Consider the following 11,365-nt stretch of genomic DNA (forward strand, 5'->3'; position numbering starts at 1 on the left):
AGGATTACAAGTTATCTGCTTGGTAGAGAAACCACTCTACTACTCTCGGCTTTACTTATTACAAGATGTTATGTATTGTTCTAGACCAGTCCTCTGAGGCTTGTTTGCATCCGATCATGGGATCATCAATCTGCTCTCTTGCGTGATTTCACGAAGCTTCCAAAGCTAGATCCCCCTCAAACACGCGGCTTTCCTTGCTTGCCAAATATGGTGCACTCAAAATAATGAGGTAGAACATAAAATCTTCTTAAATCTTCATACGATACAAAGTATTGATAAATGTAGAAGGGTTCAACAAAATATGAACTCAAAGAATAGGTAAAAGGTTACAAAACAACAAAGGCCCAAAATTTTCAAGATTTGGAGGATAGAGGCAAATATGATGGATTCCGGGACCATTTTCTATAGTGGTGAAGTGAGGTTCTATGTACACTCATTGTTGTGACTTTTTACAAGATCACTTAATCATTTAAGGAACTTGGACCTTCAACTACAACTAAATTTGCCATGGTATAAATTCACTTGATTCCCATTGGTCCAATTTAGGGTGGTTGGTTGGCCTCTTTTAGGTTATATGCTACTACTATGAGGAAGCTTACTAGCAAGAGCCCTCAACACTTGATGAAATGCATCCCCATACTTTGATTTCCTTGAAAAGAGCAATGCTTGCTTTTACTTGGGCTAGATAGCATCTTTTGCTTCATTGTTACCTCCTCCCATGGATATGTTTGTCAATATGGATTCCAAAATATCCACATCCTTCTCGGGAACAAACACTACCATGTCATCCCATGGTATAACATTTCTAAATGGCAACACTATGTTATCAGCAATGACGACAGGTATGCACCCAAATTCCACTGCCTCAACTATGCGTGTACTCCATGGCGCCCACCCCAATGGACACAAGCAAAATATGGATCTTTGCATGGCCTCATAGTATGTTGTTGGATTTCAGAAGATATGTCAAGAGGACATTGTCCTTGTATATCTCCCATATGGTTGCTCTCACCCCCCTACAAGTATATTGAACAAATAAAACAGGTGAGATAAACAATATGAAATTTATGACAGAGATTATACTTATATTCTTGAGTGCTAGTATTCTACACTTGCTTTTATCACGTGTTGACATGATTCTATTTGAAAAAGTATACATTTTATATCTTTATTTGGAAATTTTCTCAAACTTTCAATTAGGAAATAATTAGTGGATAACATGTGTAGAGTTTCACCTAGCATAGAATCCCCTTTTGGACCATCAACATCATAGAAGGCTCCACGAAAGTAGACAAAAAGTTGAACGAGGTGTGCTAGCATGTAAGATGTGGTTTGAGATCCTCCTGGGCAGGACATATGGAGGTATAATGATGGAGTCATCTTTGAAGCATGAGTGATTTACCTGCCAAATGTTTGTATAAGAGTTGCGTGTTGAAGAAGAGGAAATATACCACGCATGATTGCTTCCTTCTCCTGCATGACAAGATGTTTAGATTAGTGTTTGCAAATACACCGCGGCTCATCGTATGGTGAACTAATGTATGCTTGGATCTATATATTTGTGTCTAGATTTTTACAAAGCATAAATATAAAAATAAAGGAACTAGAGTAAAGGAGATAACTAATGTGAACCTTCAAATTCAAAATTATAATTACATTGTGCAAAAGTACTTTAAGATTAGGGTCATCTTACATGATAATGAAAGCAAGCTCCAAAGTCATGGGGAACAACAAAGAAATGGTCAACACCGTCTGTTCGATTCCAATAGGGCCACTTGGTAGAGAGGTAGTGGATTGCACTACGCGCATCATGCGAGGCATGTATTTGACAAAGGGAAGCCCAGTTGTGGTGAGGTCACAATTGTGTAGACAGGGGTGTAGAACCAATCGGCCTCCTCAGGGTCAAGTGTGCGTACTGTGCTAGACAATAAGAAAAGATGCATATGTATCTCAATTGAAAACATGTGCATTAGGCACCGCATGTCTTTTTGTACCACTCTCTTGTTGAACTTGCTTGGCATGTCATATACATACACCTTCATCTTTCTCATTGGATCTTCACCCAACTCCACATTTGGACCTTCATGACCTGGCTTTCTTGCAACAAGGAACTTGATTAATTTTCTAAACTTATATGGAGGATTTTTTTAATAAAAAAAGGATACGTGAGCTTGATTAGATTAAGCATTAGTTTCATCATGCCATGATAGTGGATATAAGGGGGCAATATGTATGTTGATGTTGACTTAAACCATAATCAAATTCAAAATAAATTGAAGTGTTGTACAAGCCATTGATGACTATAGATGCATGCTTGTACCTAGGTTATATCTATGCATCATTTGAATGAATGACTTTTGAGAGGAAGATGAATAATTCTTCAAATGAGCATATAGTAAAAGGTACAAGAATGCTAAACAAGGGTGTAAAGGCAGTACAAGTGATCAATTTCAAGTCTTATCATTAGATTTTAGCAGGCCAAAAATAGAAAAATATTTCTCATGCTGGGCAAACATATACATAAGATGATGCAGGATTTGAGGTAGCAAGCTTCGTAGAAATTATACAAGAAAGCAAAGTGCTCATATGGGCACTCGGGCACAAGCATCACTCGGGATTGGTCTAGGACTACTTGTGCCTTGTTGTCAGCAGATGGAATGTTTAGATGGGGGCAAACCTTGGCCATCGATAAATAAAAGACAAGAGTATGGGCTTTGTGTATCAAGGATGTGGAGGCGGGTGGTAGCTGAGGTGGCTGTCCTGATAGCCGTTGTAATTTTGATCCATGGATGTTGTCATGGCTTAACATGAGCGTGATAAAACCTTGTAATTTTTTGGGTTGCTCAATATAATCCACTCACAATTGTGAGTTTTGCTATAACAAAAAAGATGATGCTAAGTTATTTCTTTTCGGGTAAAAAATGATGTCAGTTTGAGGGATTCTACTGGTTAGTGGCTTTGATTTAACATGATACATTTAGCCTATGTAGTCTATGTAGAGAGTGAAAACTCTTTTTGCAAAAGAATGAAAGTAAGTCTTTTGACGTTCACGGTCAAAAAATTGTCAAAAGGTCATTCCATCCGTCCCACCCTTCATATGTTTTTGTAAGTAAAAAAATTCAAATTAACTAATGAGTGACACGTGGAGACTCTCTTCTCATTAGATATAGTACTAATACGACCGATCGCCTTTGACAGCCTCTCCCTCTCTCCCCTCTTTATCGCGTGCAAAAGGGTTTTTTTGTTGTTGGACTTTAGCTTTCAAGTCACAAATTGCGACACGTGTAAAGGGCTCCCCTTTTCGCCATATTATGTTAGTATAGAAGTATAGATAGAAGACGATGCCAAGTTATTGACCCTCCCTAAGAAGAAAGAGGAGGAACACAAATATGTGGCAGTGACCCACAAGGTTTTTCTAGCAGTCCACACAGTTTCTCCCGAGAGCTCCATGCTTTACTAAGGCCTTAGCCCAAAAGGTTTTCTATTATTAACTTTCCAAGTGGCAATAATCTATAAGCTCATCCAACTCTGATTGTTCACAATAGTCCCTAGAGTTCCACGATTTGATAAGGTCTTATATATACTAGTGTGGTCGGCGGGCTCCACCTGCCTCTCTCTCGATTTTCATGCAAGTTCTCTCTCTCTCTCTCTCTCTCTCTCGCGAGAGAGAGAGAGAGAGAGAGAGAGAGAGAGAGAGAGAGAGAGAGAATGGAGGGAGGGATTCCAGCCCCTCCTCCTTGCCATGCATCAGGAGCGTAGAGAGAGAGAGAGAGGGAGAGAGCCATAGTATCTTGATATATATCCAAAGTTTCAAAATTTTGGCAAGAGACTCATGAAAAGATTGGATCTTCCTCAATAAAACCACGATTGATGATGGCATTACACGCTCTCAAGGTGATTCACTATAGATAGACATAAAATGCCACTAACTATGAGCTCATTGGCGAAAACTTTTGTTTAGGACACTAAACAATAGATCTCTGTTATAGAAGCGAATGACAAAGAGAAAAATTGGAGCAAACCCTCCAAAATTGACACAAGGGTATCAAGAATTTTTCAAAAATTTGAGGATAGTTTTGGATTTCTTAAAATTTAAACGCTATTTAAAATGAATTAAGAAATCCCCACTATGAGAGGTGTAAGGTTGAGCCGGAGCGGAGACTCCTTAGGGTTTGCTACCTACAAGGCCGTTGAGAGGGAGGCTCAAGTCAATGCTACAACAGGAGCTTTGAGGGTGGTTGGTGGCTCGTTAGTGGAGAGGTGGGCATGTCTTGTGGAGCAACGGGGGAAGAGCCCGGGTTGCTCCATCCTCTACATCTTGCTAGGTTCCTTGATTGCGTCTCGCTTGAGCCACTCTATTTTTGGGAATAGGAAGGACGCCCCTCTAGGCTTTGACTTAAACGGTGTCTGTGGTCGTGTTGAGATCTTTCCGGCATGCAGGGTGGAAAGTGGCAGTTTCTTCCCTCCATGGTGGCACCGGAAGCTTCTCGTGGTGGGGTGGGCTCTCCTCTTAGCCCTGTACGATGGTATTGTCTTGTTCTTGCAACAGCTTTCTATAGAGTGCGTACTGCTCCTCTCTTCACCCTTTTTTGTTTGTGACTGGCTCATTGGCCGATGGGGATGGGCGTTCCATCCTTCCTCCTGTGGTGCAAGCTTCTCGTGGGCTTTGGTAATCCCTGCATCGCCCCGTTTGTGTGGTGGCTCCCATGCTTTCCTCCCCTGTGAGGGTCTTAGGTGATGTGGACCTTGGGCCCCGCCCTATCGGCTCTAACTGGTATGTGATGTTGGGGATGCCTCCCTTATTCGATCGGTGTTGGATATTTTGTCTCCTTGTCTATGTCTCTCTGATGTTTTTACTTGGATGCCTTGGCTTGACATGTGAGCACGGCTTGCCATGTAAGTTTTTTTTATTTATTCTAATTCTACCAACGTGTGAGTTTTGAAAAAAATTAAAATTAAAAAAAACAATTTGGCTACTCACCCTTTTCCTTTCCTACCTTCTCCTACTTTGTAGTACTCGTTTACTTTTATCTTCGTGGGGGTGCAGGGGGGGGAGTTTTCACAACAGTGAGGAAGAATGTGTTAACCGAAAGACTATCATTTCTTATTCTTGGTTTCAATATAGGAACTATGTACCTGTAGTAGTGAAGCGAGTTTGCCGGCTACAAGATCTCGCACGCCAAAGCCCAGGAGCAACGTCAATGAGAGCAAGTGGCTCCATGTTCCTAATGTTGATGTTCGCCCCCTCATCATCCTCCTCTCAAGCTAATCAATTGCACACCTTCAATGCCCCAAGCAGAAAAATTGCCTCATAATTATTCCAGCAACTATTAAACCTGCTCATGTTAACAAATGAAGAAGAAAATATTACAACGTATATCAAAACACGCACACACTATCTCTCTCCTCCCTCACCCCCCCACCCCCCCCCCCCCCCCCCCCTCCCCTCCCTCTCCTCTCTCTCTCTTCTCTCTCTCTCTCACTCACACACACACACACACACACACACACACACACTGGGTCAGTACTACTCACCCTAGAAGAGCTATGGCAGGCGCAGAGAGAGAGAGAGAGAGAGAGAGAGAGAGAGAGAGAGAGAGCAAACAATGCAGGCTTTATTCATACTGGGCTGCAAGGGCGACGGAAAACCTAGAGGAAAGAAGACGGCATACCCACTACACTGTGTGTGCGCGAGAGAGAGAGAGAGAGAGAGAGAGAGAGAGAGAGAGAGAGAGAGAGATCACGCTCCGATACGCCACAGTGAAAGTTTAACAGGACTGAGGACTACGTCATTAGTTTCTAATGTGTGTGTGTGTGAGAGAGAGAGAGAGAGAGGCTTGCCTCTTTTACTCTTGTGCAAATCTAACTACAGCCACCTTTATTTGTAAGAGCCTTTGTGGAAAAATACATAAAAAAAAAAAATTATATATATATATAAATATTTAAATATATATAATATATAGAGAGAGAGAGAGAGAGAGAGAGAGAGAGAGAGAGAGAGAGAGAAATAATTAAGGATAGCAATTTGCATGATAATGCTATTTTCTTGAGCGTGCTTTTTACGATTTGCGATGCACTTCAGTTGATTAAGAAAAGAATCTATTATTAAGCTCGTTTCAAGATAACTACTAGATTTAGGCATTAATTCTTGAGCAAAAACATGAGGAGGATGACGGCCTTACAAGCAAAGCAAGGCCAAGTCAAGGTAGCTTAATGGTAGCTTAATGAGGCAATGGATACTAGGCCTACTACTCTCTCAATTAACAAGGCGTTTGTTAGATAACTTTTAAGGTATTTGTTTGGGTCATATTTTCAACGCTCAAGGTAGCCTTAGTAGGAAGCCCATCAATTTACAGTGGTGGAGGCAAAGTAGGCATCACAACCATTGCCCCAAAGAACAAAGTAAAAGTGCTTTAAGCTTAACGAAAGCATATTAAAGGCATCAAGTTTAATTAGTTGTTGGTTATCTCTAACGTACCCCTTCTAATAATGTCCACCTACTATAGGACAAGGAATCTACTTGGTTCATTAACCCCTTTCCATTTTCTCAATCATACACAATTCCTCTCTATGATTCTTCCAAAAGAAGAATTTAAAATTTTGAGCTAATTTTTACTATTATTACACAATTTTCCTCAAGATCTAGGTGGATTTTTTTCCCCTTTTCCTCTTGCGACATTCTTGAATCTTACACGAATGTAAGTTGAGGCACACTTTTTTGGAACATTGTATCGAACCATATGGTTTAGCTAGTTTCCTTGTCCATGTGATTGAGACAAACATGTTTACATTTGTCGAGATTTAGTGGCATTGAATATCCTTCATGTCAAAGGATATTGATGATAATTTACCTTGTCTTGCATGTCTCTAAACGCACACGCACGAGCACGAGCACGAGAGAGAGAGAGAGAGAGAGAGAGAGAGAGAGAGAGAGAGAGAGAGAGAGAGAGATCTACACATACTTACACACACATACACGCACATAGATGTATGAATATATGTGTATATGTATGTATACAAGTATAACAAAAGGTAAATACATATCTCTATTCAAGTATGTATGTGTGTATGTGCATACGCTCACTTTTATAGGGATACATATAGAAATTAGAACATGCTAAGTTTATGATGAAGGACTCAATCAAAGGACTTAGAAAGTGTCACATACATAGTGGAGGGTAGGAGACATGTACAAGATTGAAATGCCACATTAGGTAGCATGCTTGTAGTTGTCCAATTGTCTTGTTCCCCTTGAAGAAGACATAAGGAGCCAAAACCAAACTAACCAAAGCGATATCGTTGTGCAAGGACATAGCTTCAACTTCTTGAAGATAAACCTCTCACAAGGGTGATTCCTTTTGTATATAGATGCAAGGAAAAAAAAAAGGGTCCTATTTACATGAGAAAAAATATCCCCTTCACTTGCACATGACATCTCTCTCTCTCTCTCTCTCTCTCTCTCTCCACGTTATAGGTCCCCGCTTTTTCACATGAAACGGATGAGAGCATCTCATTAGATACTATCTAACGACACCGAAATCCAAAATTGAACCTCCCTATTTGATGCTTTTCATTTACCCATTAGAATGTCTAGATTTTTATGTCACTGAGAATTGTGTCACCTTTACAATCTTTACTTAGGAACAATAATTACAAGAAATTTCAGTTCTTATATCAAGTCAAAGACAACCAATTGATTTAATCCCAAGGCTTGCCGAGAGGTACACGGTGTCCAAGTCACGAGAGAATTTTCACAATTTAAAAGCCCATCAACTCAATGTTTAGTCTTGAATGTACACCTAAACAACTTTAAAATACAATAAAGTGAAATCTTGAGAGCACATGTTGCCTTTCTTTAGAGCCATAATAAATGGCCACCACTAAAAACAATTTATAATAGATTTTACCAACCTAATTTTACACCAATCAACATAAAATGACTAGAAAATAGACAATCTCGATGGATTTTTGCATAATCATAAAATGCCATATTTATTACCCCCAATAGCATAACTTTTCAAGATGAATAAACAAAATAGAATTTTTAAGCCAAAAGGATAATCAATGTTTTTGGCAGGCTCAAAGCATGGTCTTGCCCTATTGGTCGGCCAAAAGCATAGCTCCCAAAGCTTTTAGAAGTATAGTGGACTCACGATGTTCTCCTTGCGCGATATTGTGGCCAAAGAACTCCGCAAATTCTTTTGCAACAGCCATAAGGAATTTCAATGCAAATGAGAGTTTTTTTGGAGTACATAAGGAGTCCTTAGTAAAGGGTTGGACTTTTGAATTACATAAGGAGTCCTTAGCAAAGAGTTGGATTTTGGGTGCATCTCTAAAGCATTGGATAAAATTTACAGCATTAGTGCCACATGTCAAGCTAATGATAATAAACTTTCATTATTATTTCTTTTAGGCCCTTGTGAGAGTGTGTTGACATTTGTGTACCTCTTTTTTTTTTTTTTTGGGGCAAAATTCACAATTGTCAGTGAATTATATTGATCAACCCAAAAAATTACAAGGTCTTGTTATACTCATGTTGAGCCATGACATCATCGAGGGACCAAAATACATTGGCTATCAGGGCAGCCACTCCTACCAACCCGCCCCCTTATCCTCGATACACAAAGTCCATTGTCATGTTCTTTTGATATCTTTTAATTACCGATGGCTAGGATTTTTCCTCGCCCTAAGCATGCCATCTGTTGACAACAAGGCACAAGTAGTCCTAGACCAATCCTCCGAGTGTTGCTTGCACTCGAGTGTCCATATTAGCACTTTGATTTCTTGTATAATTTTTGCGAAGCTTGCCACCTCGAAACCTCCTTCAAACACACGGCGTTTCCTTGTCTGCCATATGCTATGTAAGAAGAAGTACCGGGCGATTTGAGTGCTGATGAGGAGGGCAGGACTACCTAAATTCTTCCCTCCAAGGAATAGATCAATCTTGAAAAAACCAATTTTCTATGTTCTTTGGATCCACTTGCATATTTTCCCTGCGAGGCCTTTGATAGTTGGGCAATCCATAAAGAGGTGGGCTAGATCTTCACTAGCAAACCTACACCCCAAGCATTGATCTGAGCCAATCCCCCTCTCATGAATCTTCACCCCCGTCGGTAGAGCACCCCAGATTACCTTCCACAAAAATACCTTCATGTGCTGCAGAACCTTAGGCTTCTAGATGTTCTCCATTACTTGCTCCCACCTATCCTCCGTCCATGGTTTTTTCCATATCTTGTAAGGGGGCTAGACCAATTCTTCTTATGTATCATTGTATGATAAATGTATTTAGGATGGGGTTTCCATAAGAGACTGCTTCCGGGCCATTTCCTGGCATTCTAGTCAAACTCCGAATCACAGATTGGCATCACTATATTGTCAAGCTCTTTCATCACTTTGTGGACAAGCAAGACCTCCAAGCTATTAAGTTGGTACTGGGTAACTAGAAGATCAATGGTTTTCCAACTCTTGTTGTCACTATCCCAGAAGTGCCCAAGTCAATTCAGACCCTTATTATTCAGCTTCCTGGCTGTCTCTATCCAATAGGGAATTTGTGGTGGATCTACAACTTTGGACAGTCAGGGGGACCAATGCAAAATGGAGTTCTTGAAGTATCTGGTTTGTTCCCCCCACTTTAAGACTCCTGCTGCTCTATTCCATTTTTTAATCAATTCTCCTGAGCTGCCCCCCAGTCTTAGGGTAGACCACGACAGGGAAAATAGTTTGTCATGAATCTCCACCCCTCTCTATTTACCACCTTTTGAGCCAAGTTTAGTTGCTTCTATCATATCTTTGATCATGACAACCCAAACTTGATCTTGTTTAGCCAAGGAAACAACAAATTTGGCACAACAAGATTCTGCATGGGGGCCACTTGGTTGAGAATTCCAAGGCCTCCTTGATTCACCGGTCAAGCAACTGATTCCCAACGGGCCCATTGCCATGGCCTGAGGATTTCGTGTTGTTTTTCCATAAAAACCTTTCTACTGGTTTTAAGAACTCTTTCTAGTGACACTTAGCCATCTTGAGAAGCGGGCTAGTGAAGGCAATATAAGGAATCATAAAGGCATTTATAACTTTTATCCGACTTTGGAATGGGAGAAGAGCATACTCCCATCTACTCATTTTTGTTTTGATTTTTTCAAGCACCCACTCGAATCATTTTTTGTGAGTTATGTCCACCCCCAAGGGTGCTCCCATATGTCTGAAGATATTCCCTTTTGTGACAATCTCCCCTGACCAATGAGAAGGGTCAAATGAGTCATTTTTCCGATAGGGAGATCAACCTTGACTTCTCTATATTACACTTGGACCCCGAAGCTACCACGAATATTTGTACAATCTCCAGAGCTTTCCTGATGACTTGGGGGCACGCCTTCAAGAAGAGGAGAGAATCGTCTGCAAAAAGTTTTGCTAGGAGTTGGCTATTTCCTGGTAAAGCCAGGCCTTGCAACTCCCATCGTTCCTGTACTAGCTTCAAGCGTCATGATTAAAGGATGCGATCCTATGGCGATCCTATGGCAAAAATCAGGGGGTCCAAGGGGCATCCCTGCTTAATAGACCTTTTGACCTCAAAAGAGCCCACAATTCTATCGTTGAATAGGAGCTCTGAGTGGCTTCCAGCCCCTAGTACACGTACCAGACGACATAGGCGAGGCCTAAAGCCCAGAGCTTCCATGACGGCTTCTATATATGTCCATGTTATTCTGTCATAAGGCTAATCCAGGTCCAACTGCAGCAGAATTCACTCTTGCTTTGTGACAATTGCGTTTTGATGCCCACCATTGCTGCCAAGGTGTTATCGTAAATGGACCTTCCTTTCATGAACCCATGTTAATGGGGAGAGATGATCTTGTTTAGTAAGGGGACAAGTATGAGGGCTACTGCTTTAGCAATAATTTTGTAGGCCACAGACATCATTGTTGTAGGGCGCCAATGTTTCAGTTGAGAACAACAGATCTGCTTTGGGGTGGGTTTGATAAGCCCTCTCTTTACACTTATCTCCAACGACCCTTCGACAATGGCTTTATTGGCCAACCTTGTGATTGGGCCCTTGAGACCATCCCAAAATTCTCTACAAAATTCTACCGTCATCCCATCCCAACCAGGGGACTTTTCCTTGCCAAGGGCGTGCAATGCTAGTAAACATTAGTCTTCGGAAAATGCCCTTTCCAAGCTATTAGCTTCTAAGTGGGAATCTTATTCTTGACACTCTGAAGTAAGGTCCCTCTGGCTTCTTCCACTTCTTGGGATTGGATCTCTGGCCGTCCAATGATTTGACTAAGATAGCTCAACATTAGATGAGTCATCTCATCCTGGTTATGAACTGCTGTCCCTTTTTCATCATAGAGCGAGCGGACGTGGCCCC

General features: G+C 41.0%; 1 pseudogene; it reads right to left on the reverse strand.

Moving 5' to 3' along the window:
• Positions 1 to 286: 286 nt before the first annotated feature.
• On the reverse strand, positions 287 to 5,312 carry LOC147442286 (putative beta-1,4-xylosyltransferase IRX10L; annotated as a pseudogene).
• Between the last annotated feature and the right edge of the window lie 6,053 nt (positions 5,313 to 11,365).

The sequence above is a fragment of the Adiantum capillus-veneris genome, chromosome 14 (assembly GCF_014529385.1).
Source record: "Adiantum capillus-veneris isolate H3 chromosome 14, ASM1452938v2, whole genome shotgun sequence".
NCBI classification, from domain to species: domain Eukaryota; kingdom Viridiplantae; phylum Streptophyta; class Polypodiopsida; order Polypodiales; family Pteridaceae; genus Adiantum; species Adiantum capillus-veneris.